At 39.2% G+C, this 27,186-nt stretch overlaps 1 protein-coding gene across 1 annotated transcript in view; it reads left to right on the top strand.

Moving 5' to 3' along the window:
• Positions 1-3,545: 3,545 nt before the first annotated feature.
• Rap1a (RAP1A, member of RAS oncogene family) overlaps positions 3,546-27,186 on the top strand; it is an 80,862-nt gene continuing 57,221 nt past the window's right edge. The window contains exon 1 of the mRNA XM_037206963.1: positions 3,546-3,637. The gene's annotated coding sequence lies outside the window, so the exon portion shown is untranslated. The remainder of the gene's footprint in view (positions 3,638-27,186) is intronic.

The raw sequence follows: 27,186 nt of genomic DNA, 5'->3' as shown, positions 1-27,186 counted from the left end.
AAAGCTTTGTACAGGAGCCGCAGTGGTATCTGACTGCATTATTCCTTCCTGTGCTCACTTTCTCCCAGGGTTGTGGAGCTTCTGGTGGTTATGAGTGTGAGGTCCTTTCCTCAGGCCCACCAGATCAGTGTCTTACACACACCATGACAAGGGCAGGAGCCGGAAGCCTGTGCTGTTTCTGAAGCTTTTCTGTGCCCGTCTGAACCCTCTTCACAGACACTTCACACTTCCTCTCTCGTGACTGCCTCACTTGCATCTGCTTGATCCTAGGAAAGTCCCCACACCTCACTTGTGTGTTTCCTCTGAAAATATTCCTTTCCACAGGGGTCGCTGCTTTTTATTGTTGGCCTCTTTTCTTTCGCGGGTTTAGTTCCAGAGTCTATCAACCACTCCCTTACCTACCTCTCATCTCTCTCTCTCATGACTTTCATCAGCAATGGAGGTCACCTGGCTGAGTGATCTCAATTTAGACACATGACCACCCATTTGAGAGAGAGAGAATAAAAGTAAGCACACAGACCAGACCTTACCTCATCCATATACACATTATATAGCACTTAGTGCAAACTGGGAAAAATTATACACGAGGAGTGGGTAGGTGTGTGTGTGTGTGTGTGTGTGTGTGTGTGTGTGTGTGTGTGTGTTGCATGGAGGATTGACATAAGGCACCACTCTTAAGGGAGAACAACTAGAAAAGTGCCCTTTCCCCAAAACTGAAATGCTCCTATTGGGTACTCAGCCTGGTGGGCAAAACAAGGACTAGACTTTAGCTCTCACTGGTCCCCTCTGCTTTGCAGCGGCCTGCGCCCACCACAAATAGTCATCCTCACATCTGCGCCTGTGTTCTGTGCCTTTGCTACAATGTAGTCTGGGACTGTTGTCCTTGCTCCTATTCACAGCCAGCTCCTTCAGCACTGTGCCAGGACCTGTTGCTTCTTAGTCCCTGTCTTTCCCTAGTTGTCGCCTCTTGTCTCTGTACCGTAACTTCACTTTTCTAAAGACCATCCCAACACCTCGAGGACGCATCTCCACTTTAAAACAGGCTCCTGAATCCCGTACCCTTCCCGCTACTGCCCATTTCTCAGCGCTCTGTCTTCCTCACCTCTAATTCTCACAACACACCCTAGTCAGATGTTTCCCCATGTGATAACACGGAGAGGGTTTTCATCAAGCCCTTAGCAAACTTTATCAGGCCCAGCTCAGCCAGTGTTTAAATTCTCAACTCTTGGCTAGGCATGTGGATCAGTGGCAGAGCTTGTGGAGCCTGTGTAAATCAGGCTGGTGGGGGTGAGGACAGTGGAGACCGGGCTGAGGATGCAGACTGAGATTCAATCGTCTACTCAGCTATTTCAGCAGTAGGTGTTGGCACTGACCATGCCCTCTTTCCTAAAACAACTCCCTACCAACCTTCTTTCTTCCCCGTTGTTCCTCTAACCCGACTGCCAGCGCCGTTTCTCTTTAACCTCCACTTCTGTAGTGTCTCTTGGTCCTCTCTTCCCCCTAGGTCCCTCCCTAAGTGAGTTTATGCAGACCTGAGGCTCTATGTCTTGATGGATCTCAAATTTGTTATCCAGATTCATATTCCCACTGTTCATTCAATGACTCCACTTGGGTGAAAACAGGCAAAATAGAAGTTTTGTTGTTGTTGTTGTTGTTTTTTAAGATTTATTTTTGTTTTATGTATATGGGTGTTTTGCCGGCACGCATGTATGTGCACCAAAAGCATGAAGTGCCCACAGAGGCCAGAAGAGGGCATCAGATGCCCTGGAACTAGAGTTATAGCCTGCTGTTAGCTACCATGTGGGTGCTGGGAACCCAGCCCAGGTCTTCTGCAAGAGGAACAAGCGCTCAGCACCACTGAGCTTTCTCCAGACCCCTAAAATTGAACTCTTGATTTCTCCCTTTGATTTGCTCTTACCCCATCTTCTGTCCCAGTGAATGACAGCAGCCCACAGGCCCTGAATCTAAGACTCATCCATAAGCTTTTTGTTCCTTCCACACTGCCTTCTCAAGCCCTAATTAAAATATATTCAATAAAACTGAAATAAACAAAATCTAAAATGAAGTAACACTTTGTACTTGGCTGCCACTCTTGTCCAAATTGACATGAACAGCCGCTTACTAAACTCCCCCGTGGACATTTATGTTTCCATTGTGTATTTCACACACACACACGGTGAGACTTAACTCTAGTCCCCAAAGGACCCGAAACTTACTGTGTAGTCCAGGCTAACCTCAGACCTGTGGCAATCCTCCTGCTCCAGTCTTCAAAATACTGGGATTGTAGGAGTGAGCCACCACACCCTGAATAATGCTAACCTCTAAAAACATGGACTAGATATAGTCATTTCTGGGCCCACCCTCTCCTCAGGGCTTCCTGTTGCCATTACAATAGTCCACAGGCTCCACAAGGTCTGGCCACTTGTACATGTCTAGGACTCTCACTATTTTGCTCTTTGGCCATAGACTCTGTTCATCCACCCTTCCACTTGCGTGTGTCCTTCATGTGATATGGCAGACACATCTCCACCTCTGGGTTTATGGCTGATTTTCTCTCAGCCTGAAAGGGCCATTCCTCTCATCCAGCACCTGGCTTTGCTAGACTTGCTTCTTCACATTATGAGCAAAGGTGTGCAAAGCTCTCCCTGGTGACCTGTGATTTTTGCTACTTGTTCGTTGTTCGTGTTCCTTCTCCTAGCTCAGGGGAATGAAAGCTCTAGAAAGTGATTTTCCCTGTATATACCTAGAACAGCATCAAGCACCTATTTGGTGCTCAACTAGCAACTGGAAGTGATTGCATCCCCTCAAAATTCTCTCCTTTCTGAATTTTTTCGTCCTTTCTCGTTTAAATTTTGGCCTTAGCCACCTCCCCGAAGGCGAGGCCCCAATTCTCTTCTGCACACTATTCCTCTGCAGTCCCCACCCTTTGAAGCGCGGCTCCTTTAAAAAGATTCGGGAAACGCGGCCGGATAGGCGGGGCCAGGACTTGGGGGCGGGGCCTGCGTGCTGCGTGCGTGCGCGTTCCGGAGGCGCCGCCGCCGCCGCCGCTCCCGAGGCCGCTGCTGCTGCCGCCGCCGCCGCGCAGAGCCCGAACCCGAGCCGCGGCCGAGAGGAGGGAGGAGGAGGAGGAGGAGGTGGAGGAGGCGCCGGGCCGCGGGGTGAGTGCGGGGCGCGAATGGGGGGCGCGGGCTGGCCGCGCCTCGGTGGCCTCTTCATAGCCCCGGCGAGTCCGGGGCGGCGGCCGGGGCCTGGCGGGCGGGAGGGGCCGCGGCTGGAGGCCGGAGCCAGCCACGCCCGCGGACCGAGGCGGTCGGGCCGGGCCTGAGGGACCGACCGGCCGGCCGCGAGGGGCGGGCCGCCAGAGGGGACGCGTGTCCGCGCCCGCTCCGAGGTGTCGTCCCCGGGGTCGGGGAAGTGCGGTGCCTTCCGTGCGGCCTTTGCCCCGGCCGCCGAGCGCTGACACCTCCGTGTCCCACTCCGCCGCCAGCCGGGTTCCCGCCCTCCCTGCCCTCTGTCTTCTGCGGCTTGCCATGTGTTCGCCTTTGCAGAGTTGCCCTCCTCTCTGGTTTCTGCTGCTTCCCTTGAATTTTGTCAGGACCGAGGCCACGGTGTGATTCTTGTCGTCTTTCCATCGAGGGTGTGTGAGGGGTGTCGGGGTGGTGGGATTGTGGCTTGTCTCCTCACTCGGAAAGTTAAGGGCAGTGTCTTCTGCTGAATTGTGTAATTTGTTGTTGAAAGGAGAACAGCAAGGCAGGACGGCTGTGCCTAAAAAATAAATAAATAAAATCCCGAGATTTCCTCACGGGATGGAAAACCAGAGTTTAGGGGACTTTTGATCCCTTGGAAAAAGAGCTAGCGTTGAGGAACAGTGTATAGCCGTTGGGAAGGGAAAATCATTTTGTCGCTGCTTTGAAGGAAGTACTCTGTAAGAAATGGAATAAAAGGGCAGGAGGTTAATGGGCCAAGCGTTACAGGTACCAGCCACTGTTTTCTGCTTCTTGGGTGGCAGAAAACCCGTTCTGTTTTTATTAGAGTCAAAGTGTCGACCCTCAAAATTAACCAGGGTAGTTTGCCTTCAAAATCAGGCAGTTACAAGAGACGATGCTGGAAACAGGATTTGGAAACTTTCTTTGAGTTTCCTGTGAATGTGTGGGGGTGGTTATGCCTATGAGTAGTTTTTCTTTTCTTTTGATGTAGTTGATTTCTGCAACATTTTGATATAATAAGTACTAGATTAGGCCCCAGACTCTTTTTTGTCTTTATGCTTTCCTGTAACACTTTGTTTCAAAATTAAATATATGTTGTTGACTGTTCTTAGTTTGGTGTTTTCTGTGAATCTTGTTTAGCTTCCTTGCCATTTGAAATTCTGTTGTGATTGTATTCATTATCAAGGATTACATGTGTCCCAACATTTGTTGAATGAATTGAACGGCGGTTCAGTTCAGTATCTTGATTTACATATCTATCTTTTTGAGAGGTGCTTTTTAAAATTTCACTTCCCTCATATAACCATTCTTAATCTTTTTTAGGCCACTGATACTTTTGAGAATATGGTGAAATATATGGACTCTTTCTTTGCCCAGGAAAACCAAAATAGACATTTATGCACAAAATTTTGCATTCAGTTTCTGGCCTCCTCTAAAGTCACCCATAGACACTTATTTAAAAGTGAACTGAAATCCCAGATATTATTCAGTTTCTTATTAGAACTTTTAAAAGTGCACTTTTTATTTTTTTGTGGCTTTTGGGTGTGTTTGTGTCTTCACCTTAAATTCTGAGGATTTGGGAACAAGGTTAAAGAGTGATTGCTCTTACAATTTTTGGGGGGGAAAGTTCCTAGTAACTATTACTTGCTCCCCCAACCCAACAGGTTTTATGTATAGTTCAGTAATGTAGCCGAGGAAGACCTTGATAGGTGTGTGCTTCCAGGCTTGGTTTATGTGGTGCTGGGGATCGAAACCAGATTCATGCATGGTAGGTAATCCATCTATTAGCAGTCGTTTTGTTTGTCGATCTGCAAGCGCTTTACCATGGAGCTGTATCCCCAGCCCTAACCAGCAGTCATTTTAAAACCAATACTCCCTAGTATCTTTTGGGCCCTTAAAATCATAGTTATGACTAACCAGGTTTTTTCTTGGACAATCTACTTTTTAGTAATATGATGAGAATTTGAAAATCAAATAATTTCTTTTCCTCTCTTTCAAGCTTGTTCATATGCATGATTTTCATGTAGTTAATTATGAAAACACGCAATATTGATTCAGTAAGTATGTATACTCTGGGGATAAAACAAAGTTCTTGCTGTCATCCCTTCAATCATGAGGGATAGACCATAATCAAGTAAATGTTTAGTGTCAGGTGACAGAGCTGTGTGGAAGAGTGAGGACTGGTGAGGGGCTAGAGAAGAACTGCCAGTGAAGACCCAAGACTGAAGCAGAGACCTGAAGGAAGTGAGAGAGAAGGAAGTGTGTTCAAAGATCACAGGAAGAGAGAGAGGTCTTCTAGTGCAAAGACCCTAGAGTGTACAAGGCCTTTTTGAGAACAGCTAGGAGGCCAGTGTGGTCTGAGAATAGTAAACAGGGAGAGAAAGGGCTTGAGATTAAGAGAAGTAACTAGGGCCCTTCTAAAACCTTGGATCCCATAGTAAGACCTTTGGATTTTACTTTGAATGAGATGGTAACCCATGGAGTAGAAGAAATAACTGATCTGACCTAAGTTTATAAATATCATTCTCACTATTCTGTGGAAGTTAACTTGGGTTGGGGAAGACAAGAATAATGTGCTGGGGATTGAACCTAGGTCCTTATACTTGCTAGGTAAGTGCTCAATAACCAAGTTACATCCTGCCCTTATTATGTCTTCATTTTTAACTTTTCAACCATTTTAAAATAGTTTATCTTCTTTCTGTTGGGCATGTAGGTATCTTCCCCTCCCCATTAAGATAACAATGAAATTTCACAGTAGCTTAGACAACATTTTGTTCCTTTTGGAATATTTCCTAGTGATTTATTTCTGAAAGGACCACAATATATGAATAGACTTACCGAGTATATGTCTAAATTGCCTTCAAAGAGTTGGTTTCAACAGCTAAGGTTGTTGAGCATAAGTTTCATGACAATTTTGTTTTCATTGGGTGTTCTTGACACAAACAATTGTTTTGGTCACCAAATGAGATCTTTTAGACAGAGTGCTAATTGTTGGGAATATAGGTAAATTAGAGGACCTTTGCTCTCAGGGAACTTTTACATTCAGCTGTGTTTTATAATCCAATAGAGAAATTACGCTGATTCTTGTTATTTTCTGTTACTGTGGAAGGTTGATAGTTTCATATAAAGTAAGCATCTAGTTGTTCATTCTGGCAGTTACTTTTTCTTATAAGGCATTTTTTTTACTGTCCTCTCTAATTTGTTTATGTTTTGCATGATATTTTAGAGTCTTATATGTTTGATAATAAATTATGCTAGTAGTCCTTTGTTAAACAGTTGAATTTTTAAATTGTTGTAGTGCATTGTTATTCAGAAAATAGACTGTTGTTTTATTATGTAAAGTCAGCTTTGAATCTTTGACATTTTATTTAGTTTTAAGAGGAGGATGATACTACTCTGTTTTCATAGAAAATTATACCGCAAGACTTTTTTAGCATTTCTGGTTCTGGAATCTAGATGGTTTGACTTGTTTGAGCCAAAGCTGTGACATCTGTAAAGGGAGGAGAACAGCTGAGTTCCCAGAAAGCACCTAGTGTGGCATGTGCTAGAGAACTGGGAGTGTGCACCAAAGCTCAGTTTTCAAGGCTTCTGGCTCCAAACAGCTCTTCTTTTAGATGGTCAATAGCAATAACTTGTACAAAGCATTTATATTTTATCGTTGTGGTGGTACATTTAAAATTGTGAACATAAACTTACTTCCTCCCAAGGTTCTTTTTCAAATTAAGCTAATCACTTAGGAAAGGTTATAGCATAGTTCAGGTATTTTATGCTCATTTCAATGTCATAGAATTACTGCATTACTTAATGTAGTTTTTTATCTTGTAGAAAATACTAGCATTAAATAGAAATATTTAAGCTTTCATATGTTAATGAGAGGAAGCTGAAGCATCCTTTGTGTGTATCTGTGTACATAAAATTTGTACTTGTTATCACAAGTAATATTTTTATGTACTTTTTAATATTTCATACACTTAAGATAATTTACATTTTGAGTTTTTTGTAGTAATGGTTATCGGGTTTGCAGTGAGTGATCATGGCCTCCCTCCCCGAGCATATAGTTTTGAGATGACTGGTTAATTTGTGTTAAAGTTAAATGATCCTGATGAGTATTGAACCCAGAAGGTTAACATTATTCGTTATTCCAGTGTTCTAATCAGCAAAGCAGTTCAGCAAAGAACTGTGCCATGCTCTCATTTCTGCTTGAAAATAGGCCTTTCAGAGTGAGGGATACAATGTGCTCTCACACATGCGCCAATATAAAAAGGGAAGTTGTGTGATTATTTAAGGTAAAACTGAAACAAGAAATGGTGTGCTTTTGTAAAAGGAATAAAAATAGTCCTTTTAGTATTATTTTCAGAAGTCCATGATGTACATCTGGGAGATTAGCTTGTTTTATGAAATAAACTTTAATTATTATACAAATAATGGCTTTTTAAAAGAGTCCTTAACTTATTTAGAGCATATAAATTTATCATAGATAAATCTGAAAGAATTTCTTTACAAGTCACTCTAATTTTGCCAGTCCTGTATCTTTGGCTTATTTAGTTCACATTGATAGGGAATGATTCAAAGTGTGGGATGGCAAAGTTAATGAAACTTAAAGCATATAAATCATATATTTGGTTTCAGGGCATAATAAAATTTAGAAATATTTCCTAAGAATATTAAAGTACAAATAACTAGTAAAAGATGCTTTTGAATTAATTAGCACTTGAAAAGACTTCACTTTGAACTCACAAGTATGTATCAAACATGCTACTTACCAAAGTCTTTACAATCTTTTTATGTATGTGTGTATGTTGCCTCAGTGTATGTTTGTGAACCCATGTGTGTGCCTGATTCCCAAGGAGGCCAGAAGAGGATATCTGTTCCCCAGGATTGGAGTTGTAGCTGGTTGTGAGCCATGATGTAGGTGTTAGAAGTTGAACCTGGGTTCTCTGGAAGAGCAGTGTGGTTAACCACTGAGCCATTCTCCAGTCTCCTATTCATGGTTTTTTTGCATTACTGTTTTATACCAACTTACTGTGCATGTGAAAAAAATAATTTTGCTCAGGATAAGTTTGTGCTTTAGCTTTCAAAGGCAAAACTATAGAGGTACAGAGAACTAGGTGCTACTGTTGGACAAAAACCATGATGGCATTGGTGCTACTGCAAGTGAGTAGTAGGGGGTCCCTTACTGTAGACTGCCAGATGTGTAGTCTAAAGAGCACATTCATTCACTATATTTTCAGTAATATTTTTAAATTCATTTATAAATAAAATTCATTCTGTTCAAGACAGGTTGGTGATATTATGCAACATTAAGACAGCAGGTACTACATTAATTCTTGTAGTAGTTAATATTTTTACTAATTTTACAGTTTCATGTAGTTTATAGTCTAGGCCAAATCTGCTGGATGTGTTTGAAACTATCCTTCTAGTTTCATTAACAGACCCATTCAGCCACTGAACCAATGTTTTAAAAATTTATTTTATTTTATGTGTATGAGTGTTTTGCCTGCATGTATGTCTGTGGAGTGTCAGGTGGAGTAAGCTAGAAGAGGGTGTCACATTCCCCTGGAAGTGGAATTATGGATGGTTATTAGCCACCACATAGGTACTGGGAGCTGAACCCTGGTTCTCTGGAAGTGCAGTCAGTGTTCTAACCTCTGAGCCATCTCTCCAGCCCCTAAAATGTTTTTTATTAGCTATATTTATGATCTCTGTGTATGTTATGCACATGCCATGATGCATGTGTGGAGGCCAGAGGACAATTGTAGGAGTTGGTTCTCTCCTTCCACCATGTGGTTCTCAGGGATCAAACTCCTCAAGCATCTTTATCTGCTTCTCCATCTCATTAGCTGAGATGTTTGAAAGAATCAAAATTAAACTCTTTGTTGGATACATATAAATGTGTAGCTGTTTTTAAAAACCAGGAGTTTATAGTCTAGTAATCTGTGTATTTTCATAGTGGGTTAAAAATATAATTATAATTTTTAGGTAAAATTCTTACTAGTTAGCTATTTCTGTGTATTTGTTTTCTAATAGCTTGTTAGTACTTGGCTGCCTATTAAATGGTAGGCCTGTGCAGCTTCATAAATACTATTCCTTAATTGTCAAAAATATAGTAATATAAAAATACAGACTGATGTAGCTCAGTCCTGAACACACACACACACACACACACACACACACACACACACCACACCACACCACACCACATTGTACTGGAGTTGTTTCCTTTTAAGCTAGCAGTATTAATTCTATGTTTAATGTCAAGGCTTGGGGTTTTCTTTTTTTGTAGAACAGGTTTTTATTATTTTTTTCCCTACATTGATTAAAGTCATCCTGTGCCACAAAAATGTCTACTTAGGATAGATGTGTGGATAGACAAAGTGCATCAGTTTACATTCTTAATGAACCACTGGGAGCTTGCCAATTTTACTTTCAAGTTTCTCCCTCCTTAGACCTAACTGACATGCTTATAAGAAACAATACTACACTTAATTTGCAAAATGAGAATAGTTATTCTGGTTTTTCTGTTTTGCAGGTTGTGAATTAGAATTAATTTGACATTCACTTTCAATAGTTATGCATAGAAAATCTGCTTAACTGTAGTGCTTTCTTTTGGGATTTTGGCTGTCCATTAAATGGTAGGCCTTGTGCAGCTTCATAAATACTACTGAGTTTGGATAACATCCTTTATACAGTCTAAAAGTAAACATGAGCATAATAGAACCTGGCAACAAAACAAGGCTAATGTTTCTTTGTCCTGAGAAATGTAGTTCTTAATCCAACTAATCTGCCCTTTTTACCTTCAGGATTGTTTTCAGTGGATATGATGTTCCCTCCCCGTGTGTGTGTGTGTGTGTGTGTGTGTGTGTGTGTGTGTGTGTGTGTGTGTGTGTGTGTGTTCAATATTATTACATTGTGGAAAATATTGAAAAAGAGCATAAACATAAAGAAGAAATCTAACATTATTGATGATCCTGTTACACAGAGAAGACTACCAGTAATGTTTCAGTGTGTATTTTTCCAGTTCTTTCTTTTCATATACAGACTTTTATTTTTATAAAAGTTAAAATTGTGCCTTATACTATTTAAGTGTTATTTTTCCATTTTATATGGAATGTTGGTCCCTTGGCTTAGAGCTGTAAGTTTGATCTTTATCATACTATTATTTTAAATAGGGAGACATTTTTGTACATTTATCTTTAATTGCATTTGGTTTTGTCTGTTTCTTTCTCCCTTTAGACTAGATTCTCAGAAATGAGGTCTCAGGCTCAGAGGGTAGTTGCCCTGTATGAGTGTCTTGCTACACCTTCAGTGGCATTGAACAGGTAGTTTTTACAGTTCTTACCAGTGGTCTAGATCCCTGTTAGAGTCTTCGTGGTTATCTTACAGACTTCATATTATTAAGAATGTGGAACATCATTATTGTGTATGCATAGAAATTTATAGTTCTTTTGAAAAAGTTAGTTGTAATGAGTTTCTTTAAAAATATTTTAGGTGAAAGTGATTCATGATAAAGGAGACATTAAAGTTGCAATTTGAACATTGTGGGTTTTACTGATTAATTAATTTTTTTTCAGATTTTTATCCTCTAAAATGACCAATATGAGAATGTTTATTTTGTTTCAAAAGGTGTATGTTTGGGGGAGGTACTCACATTGTTCTGACTTAAACAGTGTTTACAGATGGCCCTGGAGTTAGGTAAGCCTGTCCACAACCTTGCTTCACTACTTACTAAGTGCATGGTTTGAGGCAACTTACTAACTTGATGACTTGGTATTTCTAAACATTGGTTTCTTATTTTTAAAGGATAATAATAGTACTACCTACATCATAAGTTTGTTGAAAAGGTTAGAAATAATGTGTAAGATTGCTTGGCTTATGATAGACATTTAATAATGTTCATTTTTTTTTTTTTTTGCCAGTTTCAGAAGAGAAGGGTACCTCACTTTTGTGATCCTGTTTACATGAACTAATATAGATGCGAATGAACTGTAGCGCACAATGACTTGAGAAGAGAGTGTTAGACATGCCATGTGATAAGTTAGAAAGTCCAGAAGATGAAGGACAGGTTATTAATCTGACAGAGACATAGACTTTAGTATGATGGCTGGTAAATGTGGAAGAAACATGACTTATTTGGGGCTAGGTTTTGTTTGTTTTTGTTTTCCCCCCATCATTAAGTGCTGGGTTGAAAAGGGAAGACCTGATTCTGAATATAAGAAGTTTTAATATGAAGACTATTACTTGACAAAAGTACTTATTGAGAGGAAAATATATGGGGCCTGGAGAGATGTTTAGTTTGTAAGAGCACTGGCTACTTTTGTAGAAGAGCCAGGTTTGGTCCCCAGCACCCACATGACAACTCACATTGCCTGTAACTCTAGTTCTAAGAGACCCAACACTTTATTCTGGCTTCTTTGGGCACTGCATGCATGTGGTACACTTATATATGTGGGCAAAACACGCATACACATTAAAAATAAATAAATCTTCACTGGGTGTAGTGGCTCATGCCTTTAAGCCCAGCACATGGGAGGCAGAGCAGGCAGATCTCTATGAGATCAAGACCAGTTTGATCTGTGTAGCTAGTTTGAGGCCAGCCAGGGCTTCATAGTGAGACTCTAGTTTCTAGAGTTCAGAGTGAACTGAGATAGAAAAGATGGGAAGCAGGGAAGTTGGTTTAATTTAATAACAGATATGGCAAGATCTAAGTGTTTAGTGGAAAACAAGAGGGCAGATTGGGGGAGTTGCTAGAGTCACTTTTGTGAAATCTGTATGTCAGATTTGAAGAAGGGATTCAAAAGAACTAGGATTGAATTGAGGATCTAGGCTAGACCCAGTCAGGTACCTTTAAGAGGAAACAGCTTAGCCTTGGTTGTTAACTACCTTCTTTAAAAAGGTTAAAAGATTGCTTTTATACCACAGGCAAATAGTAACATTTTTGTTTTTCTAAAACATGTACAGTTTGCTACAGAATTTTTATTTGTTTAGGGTTGTAAATTTTTAGTTTAATTAATTAATAGGGAGTTTTCAGGTCTATACTTTGTATTCTAGAGATATTGTAAAACTGTTTAGTGTAAGGTGAAATTTTTTTCCACAGGTTAAAAAATTTTTTTATTACCATTTTATTTTCTATGTGTGGTTGTTTTGCCTGTATGTATGTCTGTGCACCACATGAAGTCAGAAGAGTGCACTAGATCTTTTGGAACTGGACTTATAGATAGCTGTAAGCTGCCATGTGGGTGCTGGAAATTGAACTCACATCCCCAGGAAGAGCAACTTGTTCTCTTAACTGCTGAGCCATCTCTCAACACTCCCCCTCCCCCCATGTTTTTTTTTTAATTCCTTCTAAATGATACCAGACTTGACAGCATCAATTAAATGAGCAGTGGTGGTGATCTTAACAACTTAGAAATTGAAGACAGGCAAATAAAGAGCAACTATAGCAAAGGAAAGTTGAGTGAATGGCCTTTAGAAAAAATATTACTTCAAGTATTCTCATTCTTTCTTCTTCCTTTAATTTCCTTTTTTTTAAAAATGAACCTCCACATGCCAGTTTTAGTCATTCTAGTGCCTGTCTCTAGTATTTTTCACTTGGCTGAAAGTAAGTATATAGGTTGATCTGAATTTGATAATTTAGTTCATTGTTAATTTTTGTTCAGTTCTCTTCCTTTACAAGTATCTTTTAAAATACTTTAAATTCATGAGCAAGTATAGCAGTAGTGTTAGAGATTGTGTTTGTTGCTTTACCCAAATACTTCTCATGTGTGAAACTGCAGAATTTCAGATCTACTAACCTAGATGGTATTTCATTTACTTTTTAATACTTCAGGTATTTAGAATACCAGTGTATTGTCACAAAATTCAAAATTCCAGTTGAGTCTGTTTTGAATAGGGTTGGGGTTATTTTTGCCTGTTTCAGCAGAAGTCAAAACTATGATAATTCTCGTAGGACTGACTGATCACTCTCCTTCCCACCCTCCAGCTGTAGTTAAGAGAGCAAGATCTTTCTAGCTTGAGCCATCCTGGCACTGTCCCCTCTGTGGCCTGATTCCTGTGTCTTCCATTCTTAGGAACCTGCTTGTATTTGACAGGAAAAATAAATTATTAAATCAAGTAGCTACCAATTTACTGTATACTATTAAAATTACTCAATTAAAACTTTGTTTTGTTTTAGTTTTAAGGGGTAGGGTTTCACTACGTTGCCTAAGCTGGTCTCAAATTCCTGGACTCATATGAATCTACTGCCCCACACCCAGTTTCAGTAGCTGGTGTCACTGAACAATTTTTACATGCAGTGAGTGCCATGGAGTATGTAAATAGACTCCAACTTTTGTATGCCAAAATTCCAAAGCAAGTGAATAGGAAACAAATCACACAGGACTGTGGGAAATGGTTCAGATTTTGTGATAAATATAAAGGGAAGACACTACTCACCACCTTCCTGTATGGATAAATATATATAGCACTTGGATTTGAAAGCAATGTTACTAAGAATACTAGCTAAAAACAAATTTGTAGGTTAAACAGTAGTTTCTTTTCTTTTAATCACTTCCCGTGTGTGTGTGTGTGTGTGTGTGTGTGTGTGTGTGTGTGTGTGTGTGTGTTTACACATGTGTGAGCACTGGTACACAAAGCCATGGTTCATATGTGGAGGTGGAGACCTTTGGTGTTGGTCCTCACATTCTACCTTGTTTTGAGATAGAGTTCTCTTGTTTGCCATTGTGTATGTCAAGCTAGCTGGCCTGTGATTTTTTTTTTTTTTTTTTTTTTTAAGGCTTCTCCTGTCTCCTTCCATAGGTGTACTGGGATTACAGAGACACCTTGCCCAGTCCAGCTTTATGTGGGTTTTGGAGATTTAACTTAGGTCCTCTACCTGCTCAACTAAGCCATCTCCCCAGCCCTGTAGAATAAATCACTTTTTTGAATACATCATCACTGTTTTCCCCATGGGTCTACAGACATCAGAATAAATTACTTTTATTGCAAACGCCTAAAAAAATTGTGTGGTTTTGGTATGCTGTGCACACCTTTAATCTCAGTACTTGGGAGGCATATTCAGGAGGATCAAGATTATCCTAGTTTACATAGTGAGTTCTTGACTAGCCAGAGCTATATAGCTACATAGGAGACATTGTATCTCCAAAAATAAAAGCAATGTCTCTACCTCAGATGTGTGTGTGTGCACGCGCGTGCATGTGTGTTTGTGTTTTAAGAGATATATATGTATGTATGTATGTATGTAGGCAAGCTATTGCATATCTTTTATTTTTTTTAAATATTTTATTTTTATGTGCCTTGGTGTTTTTGCCATGAGTGACAGGTCCCCTGAAACTGGAGTTACAAACAGGTGTGAGCTGTCATATGGGTGTTGGGAATTGAACCTGGGTCCTCTGGAATAGCATTCAGTGCTTTTAACCCCTGAGCCATCTCTCCAACTCTGCATATCTTTCCTTTAGCTAGTAATATGTAGACACAAGTCTTTGGGCCTGGTTTCTACCACTCATTAACTCATGGTTAAGTGGCAGAGTGCTTGCCTAGCATGTGAGAGTATAGTGAGTTTGATTCCTCAGTCTGGGAAAACAATGTTGTTTATGGTGGGGAGAATTTAGTATTGAGTTACATTAAACTGAAGTCTAAAAATTTGAGAATTCTGATTAGCCTTTACTTAATCCGACTAGTAAAATATCAATGTGCTTGGTACAAAAAGCTCTTCAAATCCATGTAGAATAAAAGATTTTTTCATAGAAAGGCTAGAAACCACTGATAAATTTTGTAATCTCCTTGGGGATTTAGAGAAGGGAACTAATATTTCTTTGATGGTAGACCTCCTAACATTCCACTTAGATTGGATAAGACTCTGAAGTGGGTACTGGTTGTCTTAGTTAGCTTGATAGTGTTGTGATAAAGTCAAGGGGGGAAGGAAAGGGTTTATTTCAGCTTACAACTCTCAGCTCACACTCCATCACTGAGGGGTGGCAGGGCAGGAACCTGGAGGCAGGAACTGAAACAGAGGCCAAAGAGGAGCACAGGCCTGCTCCTCCTGGCTTGCGTAGTCTTGTTTTCCTATACAGCTAAGGACCACCTGCCCAGGAGTACATCAGCCAACCTACATGAATCACTAATCAAGAAAATGCACTATAGACTTACCTACAGGCAATCTGGATGGAGGCATTTTCTCAACTGATGCTCGTCTTCCTAGATAACTTTAGCTTGTATCAAGTTGACAACAACAAACCACCCTCAACAAGGACAGTTTACCCCTTGTGAACCAACACAGATAGATACCACTATTAAACCATCAACTTTCCTTTCTTGTTTTCCAAGAGCTCATCTTTATATCACTGTCAATATAAAACATTCCAATTTTTGAAAGTCCCACAATCTTTAAGAATTCACATTAAAAGTTGTCTTTAAAATATCCTATCTTTTAAAGTTCTAGGCCTCTCTAAAATATCTAGAGCATCTCTAAAATATCCAAAGCCTCCTTAAAGTAACCACTTTCTCTAGATTCCTAAGTCTCTGTCAGATTTCTGTGCCTCTAAAGTTCTAGTCTTGTTAACTGTGGGCTCTTGTAAAATCAAAAGTTGCATACTTCCTACTCCATAGAGGAAGAACCAAGGCACTGTCACAATCAAATCAAATCAAAGCAGAACCAAACTTCAGCAGTGTAAAAATTCAGTACCTGACATCTGGGTTCCCAAGGGCCTGGACCACTTCTCTGGCTCTATCCTCTGCAGCACATACAGCTTGTTTCTTAGGATTAAAGCCAGGTCCACTCCAAGGCTGCTGCTGTCTTTGGTGGTGGTCTCATGATACTGGGATCTGCCAAATGCTGGGATCTTCCCTGCGACTGGGCCGTACTTCACCAATAGCCTCTCCTGTGATCTCTTCAGGATTCTAAGCCTGCTATATGGTACCAAGCCTCAACTTCTCTCTATGGGGATCTCTTCATTCTGAGGCTTCTACTGCAACTGAAGCTTCACCTTCACCCTATGGCCTCTCTTCTAAAGTCTTAGGTGCTTTTCATGACCACTTGATGCTTTCAAAACCAGTACCACCTGGGAAATTCTTTCACATTACCAATTTTGGTGGCCATCAGAAAGTATAGCCTTGCTCCACTTTGGACTATAGCTTCTCTAATTCCAGTTCTAGGAATTCTGACACCCTCTTTTGGCCTCTGCAGGCATCAGCACACACGTGGTGCACATGCAGCAGATGCATACGCACATAAAATAAAATGTGTGTGTGTGTGTGTGTATTTATGTTCACATTTACACATACACCAGGCTTGCTGGTCCTCAAGATTCTGAGTTTTCTACTGTGTACCTCTTATATTGCTATAGGAATTTTGACATTACAGATATGCCACTACATCTGGTTTTGTTTGTGATCTGAGGATCTAAACTTAGGTCCTCACGGTTATCCACCGAGCTGTCTCCCAGGCACCTCTCTTTGTAAGCCTACATTATTATCATAGTCACTTAAAAACTTGCTATTTTGAAATGAGGTAATGGAATAGCAATAGTCAAACCATTGTGCAGCCAACTTTAGTTTTCAGCTCACATCTGACTGTTGCAGTGGTGTGGTGATATATTGTGTACTCTAATAATGCTTACCTGAGGATCAGAGGACAGAGCCAGCCACTAGGTTCCAGTCTGAGGAAACAGCATCAGCTGAGGAATTAGCAAGGTGAGGAAGCTGTGGCTTGTTCTGGTTCTCTGATTTTCCAGCATTCACCCCAATACCCAGCTCCAGGTTTGTTTTTATTAATAAGACCCGTTTACGATTCGTGTTGCAAAGTTTACCATTATTTTCAATCTTATAGGAATGGATACCCATCTAGAAATTAAAATAACTTGTTAGAGGAAAGTTGGAAAAGTGAAGGGACATTGATAGAGGATTTACTATAGGAGAATACTTGACATGTGAGAAGGGTGCTTTGCTAGCTATAAGTAAGAAATTTATTTTCACAAAGCAGAAATAAAAATGATGAAATGTCAGCCACGAGGAGGTAAATTAATGTCGAAGGAGGAAGCATGCTCTGGTTGGGCTGCTGTAGTTGCCTGAGGCCTTCAGAGAGGAGATGATGCACCCGCACTGTTTGTGGCAGTGCTCATGTCCATAGCTTCATGGGGTGGACCGTCTGTCTTGTCGGCGTGAGTTGAGAGTACAGTAAACTAGGTAGAAAGAGAAAGTTTGCTTTTGTGAAGAAGGAAAATACTTTAAAATATTTTTTTGATTGTTGAGACTAACATAATTTGACAGGCTTTTAAAAGATAACTATGCCGGGCGGTGGTGGCACACGCCTTTAATCCCAGCACTCGGGAGGCAGAGCCAGGCAGATCTCTGTGAGTTCCAGGCCAGCCTGGGCTACCAAGTGAGTTCCAGGAAAGGCGCAAAGCTACGCAGAGAAACCCTGTCTCGAAAAACCAAAAAAAAAAAAAAAAAAGATAACTATGTAATTGATACTGTCAGAATGTTTTTCTGCTAAACTAATGTTTAATGAATGTTAATGAAGTAATTTGTGAGTTTATTTCTAATCTGCTTTTCAGATCCTAGTATTTGCAATCATATACTCACCTTAGTCACGTGTAGTGACATGCCTTTATTCCCAGCACTTAGGAAACAGAGGCAGAGATGTCTCTGTAAGTTGGAGTATACAGTACACAGTTGTCTCAAAAAGGAAAACCGCCTTTTGATTTTTCTTTTTTTGTAATTCTTAAAAAAAAAAAACAAAACAACTTAGTTTCTTTTTAGGCTGTTGGAATCTAATTTTTGTTTTATTCCTATGATTTAATAATGGTATATAGCTTTCTGGTATGAAGTTTTCATTCTTAAGAAAAGTATTTCACATGTAAATAAAAGTATTATTTTCTATGTAGATATGTATCTGAATTTTTATTGATACAACTTTCATAAATTTAATTAATGTAAGAATGTCATTAATTGACTGTTGGCGGTGGTGCACGCCTTTGCACTCAGGAGGCAGAGCCAGGTGGGTCTCTGTGAGTTCGAGGCTAGCCTTGTCTACATACAAAGCGAGATCCAGGACAGGCACTAAAAACAACACAGAGAATCCCTGTCTTGAAAAAACAAAAACAAAACAAAACAAAAGATCATTAATTTATGGAAAAATCACTAGTTAGTAAATGTGGGGAGGTGAATCTTAAAGTAATTAGGTCTGCTTTTATATGTAAGTTAGATGTGTAGTGTTTCTTTTGCATTCCCATGATAGGATGTCTGGGACTTGAGAAGCTCAGTATTATTGGTCAATGCTGAGGAACAAACCCTCTTGCATTTTCTATTACCAGGTAAACTCTGTGCCACAGTGCTAAATCCTTATCTCAGAATATCCTCTTTTTAAAGTCCTGTGCCTTAGAAATACCAAATTCCAACAGTCAGGACAACTTAAGTAGTAAAACATGCCTTGAATTTTAAGTCAGTGCTTAGTAACCTCTGACTAGCCTTTAGTCGAATGTTACAATTTTCACTTGGAGTGTGACAGCATTGTAATTCAGTAGCCAACTCCAGCCTGCATTTGGAGCAGTGGATAAGTACAGTTTTAGAAGATGTAGTTGTCCTATTGTTCCCATTGTGCTTACACTTGGACTGCTGTCATCAGTAGAACAAGCTTGAGCTGTGTCACCACTCTGCCATCTGCTTACACGTGTATGTAAGAAATAGTAGGCCTTAGACAATGGCCACAAAGAATCATTGCTTTGTTGTTCTTAGCTAGCTTTTTTTAGGTTCATGTATGCTGGGCTGAGTTTGTGTCTTATAGTGAATTATCACTCTTTAGACCTTTAGCAGCCATAATACTTTCATGACTATTGCTTAGTATCCCCTGCATGCTAATATGCAGAAGATGGTCATGTAAATATTTTTGAAAAAAATCAGATACCTGTAAAAGAGCTATCTTTATAAGAAGAACCATCATCCCTTCCCTTACATCCTATGGTTAATTTTCACAGTATATTAAATTAGGTTTTTAGTCACATAAGCCACTGTGTTTTGTAGACAGCTAACCATAAAAAGTCTGTTGTTAAAGGAAGAAAGCAGATGACCAGTGCTATTAGGGTTTTCATTGTCATATTTTGCAGAATATGTACTAGTGTAGGGTACAGCATACAAAGAAATAATGAGGCCCTAAATTGTTACCTCTAAATCATGGAATTATGGACAGCATTTATTTTGATACAAGGTCTCATTATGTAGCCCACAGTGGCCCTGAACTGGAAGTCCTTTTCTTCTACCTTATCCTCCAGATGGTTGACATTCCAGGCATGCACCCCACCATTCCTGGCTCATTACATTCTTTTAGCCTTTTATTTTAGGAGCTTTATATATACATTGTTCATATATTGTATATTCAGAAAATAAAGGCTCTATTATGAATTTGCTGTAGAGTATGAAATTAGTAAATCTTTAAAGATGAAGATTCTCAGATAACATGAGTTAAACACTGTACATAATTTAATAGATAAAATGTTTGAAGTAGAATTATGAGAATTTTTATATGATGAGAATTTGTGGTAAAACTAAACAGGAGCAAAATTGACTTGCTATTTTCTGAATATGAGTGATTAGAGAACTGGAAAAGGTCTGAAATGCTTATGATAGCATGCCTTGGAAACTTTTTTTTTTTTTTTTTTTAAAGATTTATTTATTTATTATGTATACAGCATGTATGACTGCAGGCCAGAAGAGGGCACCAGATCTTGTTATAGATGGTTGTAAGCCACCATGTGGGTGCTGGGAATTGAACTCAGGACCTCTGGAAGAGCAGTCAGTGCTCTTAACCTCTTAGCCATCTCTCCAGCCCCCGCCTTGGAAACTTTTATCATTGTAGTTGCCCAGTTACATTGATTCTCACCACTTTATAGGTACGGTTAATTACAGAACTTAACTTTATTCATATAAGTGGTATGCTAAGTCTCACTCTGAGTCATTTGATAATGTATCTGACCAACAGAATATTTGTCAAAAATTTGCAAAAATTTGGTAGGTGTTTTTTTTTTTTTTAGCCATACGTTTCAGTTTTCTCATCTACAAAATGCAGAAGAATGGTATCTGTACTTTAGGCATGTTTGAAAGTTAAATAAGAATGCCTGGCAAACAAAAAGCACTTGAACTATATTACTGCGGCTGTATTACCAAAAGGTTGACATTCGTGCCTCTCAGACCCTGGGGTAGAAGATCTCTAGAGACTGGAATTGTCTGTGTACACATGCATGGAAGTCAGAGGTCAACAACAGGTGCCTCCTTCATTTGCTCTCAACAATGTCTCTTCACTGAACCTAGAGTTCACAGATTTAGCCAGCCTGTCAAGCCAGTAAGTTTCAGGGATCTCCTCTTCTCTCTTACTCCCACAATGCTGTGTGGGGATTACAGATGCTAACTGCTGCATTCATCCAGCTTTTACATGAGTACTGGGGACCTGAGCTTTGCTCCTCATGCTTGCAAGGCGAGCACTTTCCCACCTTAGCTATCCCCAGGCATTCCCCATTAGTTAGCAGTTACATTTAGGCAGTTTCTAAATTAATGTATAAAATAGATCTTTGGCATTCATATCTTAACATTTTAGAACTAAAATATTTAACAGGGAGAATCTGTAACACAATATAGGCAGTGCTGGATTTGTGTGTTTAAGTCCTCACACACGGAATGAGATCTGGGGTAGAGCCGGGAAGGCAGCTGTGCTTTACCCTTCTGGTGCTCCTCAGATGGTGTGATGGGACACTTTTCCAGTCTCTTTCTCTCCATGGTTGTAGTTTTAAGATTGAGTAGGGCTGGGGTGGAGATTGAGTTCCATTGTGTTGCTTTGACCTGTCTGTAACTTAGGATTTTCTGCCTCAGCCTCCTGAGTAGTTGTGATTATAGACACAAGCCACCATATCTGAATAGTACTGTGCTTTTCCAAGCAGGTTGTATTTTATTTTTGAAGCTGTAGAAATAAAAGTGGACATTTTACATTCAATAATAAAACTTAACGATTACCATTGTATATTCATTTTACCTTTTAAATTCGTTAACTCTACAATGATATGTAGTTCAAACTCCAGTTTTACCAAATTTATTTTGAGAAATAAAGAGTTGCTGGTGCTGTGTCTCAGTGTAGAGTGCTTATGGATCATACACTAAGTCCTAGGTTCAATCTCTGTATCATTAAGGAAAAAAGACAAAAGAATGTACCAGAGAAGCAGAGACATAGTGAACATTTGCTTCTTTTGTGTGTGTCTATGCTTTATATAGAAAAGTAGGGTTTATTTTTTTGCCTTAAAGAGCTAGATTTTCTGCCATGGAGAATGAATTCAGTGAGCTAAAAGAAAACAAAGGAAAAAAAAAACCCCTTTATTTCACCTTCTAGCCTGTTACTATTTTGGTGTACAGCTTTCTCAAAGATATATGATGCAGTTTTTTCTTTAACAGAAACCAAATCAGATATATAATGTTTCATGTTCCCCTTTTCATAACAAATAAATATTAACTTTGTTTTAGTGGACAAGTAACAGATGCATAATTGTTTTTTAAATGATTCCCTTTAGCTTTTTTTTTTCTTTTCTTTTCTTTTTATTTTTTTAAAGATCATTTATTTATTTTGTATGCAGCGTGTATGTACAGGCCAGAAGAGGGCACCAGATCTCATTACGGATGGTTGTGAGCCACCATGTGGTTGCTGGGAATTGAACTCAGGACCTCTGGAAGAGCAGTCAGTGCTCTTAACCTCTGAGCCATCTCTCCAGCCCTTTTTTTTTTTTCTTAAAGAAGTTGCTCAATGAATATTCTGGTTGATTCCTCCCCTCCCCCCCTTCATCCTTAGTTACTCCCTCAGGATAGTTTAAAAAAATATGAATTATTTATTGTGTATATTTTAATATTTTTGGTAATATGACTTAGAAAGTCAGAGTTCCTTTCTGCAAAGACAGTCACCATTAAAGTATTTGTCCAGCAGTTAGTTTCTTTCTCTCTCTCTCTCGATTTTTTGAGACAGATTTTCTCTTTGTAGCTCTGGCTGTCCTGGAACTCACTCTGTAGATCACACTAGCCTTGAACTCACAGAAGTTTGCTTGCCTCTGCCTCCCTAGTGCTGGGATTAAAAGTATGTGCCACTACCCAGCTCAGCCGTTTCTAATGTGTGTTCTAACACAGTTTTATATAGCCATGTCCTTGAAACAGAAAAGTAGACTATAGCTTCTTTGTAGGTAGGTGCTTGCTTGTTGAAAGTATACTGGTCATATTTTCACACTACTGTGTGCTTAATTCTGCCTCATTCTTTAACGCAATATGTCCCTTCTTGTTGAAGGATCTTTTGTTTCCTACCTTTTTGCTTACTCGCTTCTGTCTCATAAATTCCTGTTTGTGAAAGAGTTGCTGGATCATTTAAGAACTGAAAGTGCTTTATATGCCCATTTTTCTATAATTTTATTTTTTTGTGTTGGTATCAAATTTTAATTGCAATAGTTTTGTAGTTTTTTAAAATAAGAAAATAGAAAATATTTTGTATATGTTCAGGTGTACCTGTGTAATTTTCATATACAGCTTAATTTTGGCTGTAATTTTAAAGATTGTTTTTAAAGGCAAGTATATATGTTTTAACCAGACTAGAATAACACATGTATTTGATAGCTTTTTAGTGCCTGGCCATAATTCAGAACTCTAAAGCTATCACTGAATTTGTTACCTTGTTTTCTTGGTTTTGTTGTTGTTTTGGATGTTTTGTTTTTTGAGAAAAAACTTAAAGTTGGGGGGGGGATTGGAGGGACTTGGGAGGAAAAGAATATGGTAAAGTATATTTAAAGTTAAAAATTATTTTAAATAATAATATAATAAAAAGGACATTCAGATAAAAAATTCACATACCAAAGTGGGGTGGGGCAAGAGGAATGAGAATTTGAGTTTGCTGTATTTTTAAAGAATGAGATCTTTCAAATGTTGCTCTTAGTGTTCTAGTATGTTCACTCCTAGAATAAAGGATGGCTGTAATAAGTATACAATGTTAAGTATTTGTGAATCCCTGGTAGTAGGTTTCTCCGCTGATGCAGTAAGACAGATCAAGGCAAATTAAAAGTCCAGTTTAATGAGCAAAGTACTCTCCAGTGACTCTCGAGCCCCCCAGAAGTGAGGTAGGGGAGGGAGGAGGAGAAATCACATGGCAAGTCGATGGACTGGAGCTTAAATACCCTGTAGGTGTGATCTTGAGCAGCTCCAGGGGAGGAACTATCACTTGGCTTTCTGAGGGGCAAGGTTTGGAAAGGGAGGAGGGGAGCTGAGGCAGAGCTTCCAATGGAACATATAATACATAGTATTTAGTACCTCAGTTCAGACAGGATTGCTACCAAGACTACTGGATTTTCTTGGAATTGAGCTGTCACTAGGTGAATTGAGTTCATTACAGAAAAACTTACCCTGGGGCTGGAGAGATGGCTTGTTAGTTAAGAGTGAGTACTTCTCTTCCAGAGGACCAGTCTTTGGTTCCCAGCACCCATATTGGGCAGCTCACAGCTGCCTGTAACAACAGCTCCAGGGCATCTGACGCCTCTAGCCTTAGTGGGTACCTATGCTCAGGTGCACATAACCACACACATAGATGTAATTAAAAAGAATAAAAACAAATCCTTCTTTTAAAAAAGCTCATCTTGATGTGTATTAGGGCTGTTTATCAAAGTGACAAACAGCCATTTCCCTGATAGTAATTTTGTTTTGTTTTGTCTGGTCCTGTTCTGCTTTTTGAGACTAGAGTCTGACTGTGTTTGCTCCAACTCTTGTCTTCTGCCATGCCCTGCCAAGTTTCAGGGGGCTTGCTGCTCTGCTCAGCTAGTAGCAGTTTTTGTTTGTTTGTTTGTTTTGTTTTTAACGGAGTGGTTATTAAAAATTAACATCCTAATTGTGGATTTATGTGCTGAGGTTTACCATTTAACCAAGTTGAAGATTTCATGCTTTGGTACAAGATGTAACTTTCATGAATTGTAAATATTTATACAAAGCTGCTCCTTTATATTAGAATCATAACCACAAATGAGAGCTTATTCTTGAGAATTCATTCATTATGGCTTTAGACCTCCCACCAATCCTTGGGTAACTTCATTATAGCTCTTACCCATACTGATTGCCTACTCTGTTTCCTGAAGACTGAAGCAATATTACAACTTCAAACTAATTTAATAGATAGTGCATGCAGAAAAGATACAAAATTTTTAACTTAATTTTGAGCCAAAAAATATGCAAAATTATTTTATAAATAACTGCAAAAATTAGAATGTATGAACATTTGTATTTTATAAAACTTAAAATATTTCTATTTTCTTATTCCTCCATTTATTTTTGTCTTACTAAGTATTGTAATAAGTAGATACCAGTAGGACTTTAATTAGTAACAGCCATAGGACTTTAATTAGTAACAGCCATGTGATATTTAACGAGCTTTTCAGAGTACACATCCTCACTGCATATAGAAATTGGAAAATTTTTATGTTTTGTACTCTTAACTAAAAGTGGGTTGCTTTTCAAGAAAGTATCAAGTATTAATAATACTTAGTAGCCCATGTTTACTCTTTTTATTTACCCAGTTCAAAGTATTAAAACAATATGAAGAATTTTAAATCTATTTGGAAAGATTAGTTTTTATGGAGTAATATATTGCAAAAGGATTAAGTACAAATAAGCAAAAAGTAAAGATCACAAGTAACATAAAAATAATTGTTATCAATTTGTTATATGTTCTTACAGAAACTTCCTGTAAAAATGAACATTTTGGTCATTTTTTAATAATTAATTATTATGAAAGTTTTGCCTGCATATATGTCCATGTACTACATGTGTACTGTGCCCTTGAAGGCCAGCAAAGGGCATTGGATCTCCTGTGACTGGATATAGATGGTTGTGAGCCACCACATGGGTGCTGAGAATTGAACCTATGTTCTTAGGAAGAACAATCAATGCTCTTAACCACTGAACCATCTCTCCAGTCTCTAAAATATGCATGTCAATATTTTTAATATAACTTTATTTTTTGAATTCAGGACAGCACACTCAGGGTCTTGTGCATCCTAAGCAAGACCTTGGTTTTTTTTTTTTTTTAATTTTATTTATTTTGTTTTACAATGCCATTCAGTTCTACATATCAGCCACGGGTTCCCTTATTCTCCCCCCTCCCACCCTCTCCCCTTACTCCCATCCCAACCCCCATTCCCACCTCCTCCAGGGCAAATCCTCCCCCAAGGACTGCGATCAACCTGGTAGACTCAGTCCAGGCAGGTCCAGTCCCTTCCTCCCAGACTGAGCCAAGTGTCACTGCATAAGCTCCAGGTTTCAAACAGCCAACTCATGCAATGAGCACAGGACTTGGTCCCACTGCCTAGTTGCCTCCCAAACTGATCAAGCCAATCAACTGTCTCACCTATTCAGAGGGCCTGATCTAGCTGGGGGCCCCCAGCCTTTGGTTCATAGTTCATGTGTTTCCATTCATTTGGCTATTTTTTTTTTCAATAATTGAGTAAAACCGAAATTTATTATAAGCCACAGTGGTCCTAGGGACCTCCATGCTATATATATAGCCTCCATGGTTCTATGGGTTGTGGTCTGATTGTTCTTTATTTTATATCTAGAATCCACTTATGAGTGAGTACATACCATGACTGTCTTTCTGGGTTTGGGTTACCTCACTCAGGATGATTTTTTCTAGTTCCATCCATTTGCCTGCAAATTTCATGCTTTCATTGTTTTTCTCTGCTGAGTAGTACTCCATTGTGTATATGTACCACATTTTTTTCATCCATTCTTCTGTTGACGGACATCTAGGTTGTTTCCAGGTTCTGGCTATTACAAATAGAGCTGCTATGAACATAGCTGAGCATGTATCTTTATGGTATGAATCTGCATTCCTTGTGTATATGCCCAAGAGTGGGATGGCTGGGTCTTGAGGTAGTTCGATTCCTAATTTTCTGAGAAACCGCCATACTGATTTCCACAGTGGTTGTACAAGTTTACATTCCCACCAACAGTGGAGGAGTGTTCCCTTTGCTCCACATCCTCTCCAACATTGACTGTCATTGGTGTTTTTGATCGTAGCCATTCTGACAGGTGTAAGGTGGTATCTCAGAGTCGTTTTGATTTGCATTTCTCTGATGATTAAGGATGTTGAGCATTTCTTTAAATGTCTTTCAGCCATGTGTGATTCTTGTTTTGTGAATTCTCTGTTTAGCTCTTTAGCCCATTTTTTTTTTAATTGGACTGTTCAGTATTTTGATGTCTAGTTTCTTGAGTTCTTTATATACTATGGAAATCAATCCTCTGTCAGATGTGGGGTTGGTGAAGATCTTTTCCCGTTCTGTTGGCTGTCTTTTTGTCTTATTGACTGTGTCTTTTGCCCTGTAAAAGCTTCTCAGTTTCGAGAGGTCCCATTTATTAATTGTTGTGCTTAGGGTCTGTGCTGTTGGTGTTTTATTTAGGAAATGAAGACCTTGGATTTTTAAAAGGGGGATCTCTCTTCATCGCTCAAACTGACCTCAAACTCAAGATCCTCCTTTGGCAGCCCCAGAAATGATGAGGATGTAAGCATGTATCATCACATGCAGCTAACAAACTTCATTTTAGTTTGCATATTCATGAGCTTCTAAATTGTAGTATGCTTTGAGAGTCTGGTATAATGGTGCATACTACATGCTTGTAATCCTGGTACTTAGGCTGAGGCAGGAAAAACACCTTGAATTCTGGGCTACATAGTGAGATTTAAAATCAAAACCAAACAGATATAGTGAAACACCAAAAAGTATAACCTGAGGTAAGGCAGTCATTAAGTCCATGGTACCATGGTTTTCTTTTTAGCAAGTTCTATGTAGATATAAACAGACAGACAGAAGTCTTTATAATTCTTGTAATTCTCTAAAAAATATACTATTGCAAACTTGCTTGTTTATTCCAGTAGTCAGGTACTCTATAATGACTTTGTAATCAATGACAGTCCATATATTTGACAGTGGTCTCC

This window comes from Peromyscus leucopus, chromosome 6 (genome assembly GCF_004664715.2).
Source record: "Peromyscus leucopus breed LL Stock chromosome 6, UCI_PerLeu_2.1, whole genome shotgun sequence".
Taxonomy (NCBI): Eukaryota; Metazoa; Chordata; class Mammalia; order Rodentia; family Cricetidae; genus Peromyscus; species Peromyscus leucopus.
Note: the sequence above shows the minus strand (reverse complement) of the source record. Positions and strands in the feature narration are given on the sequence as shown.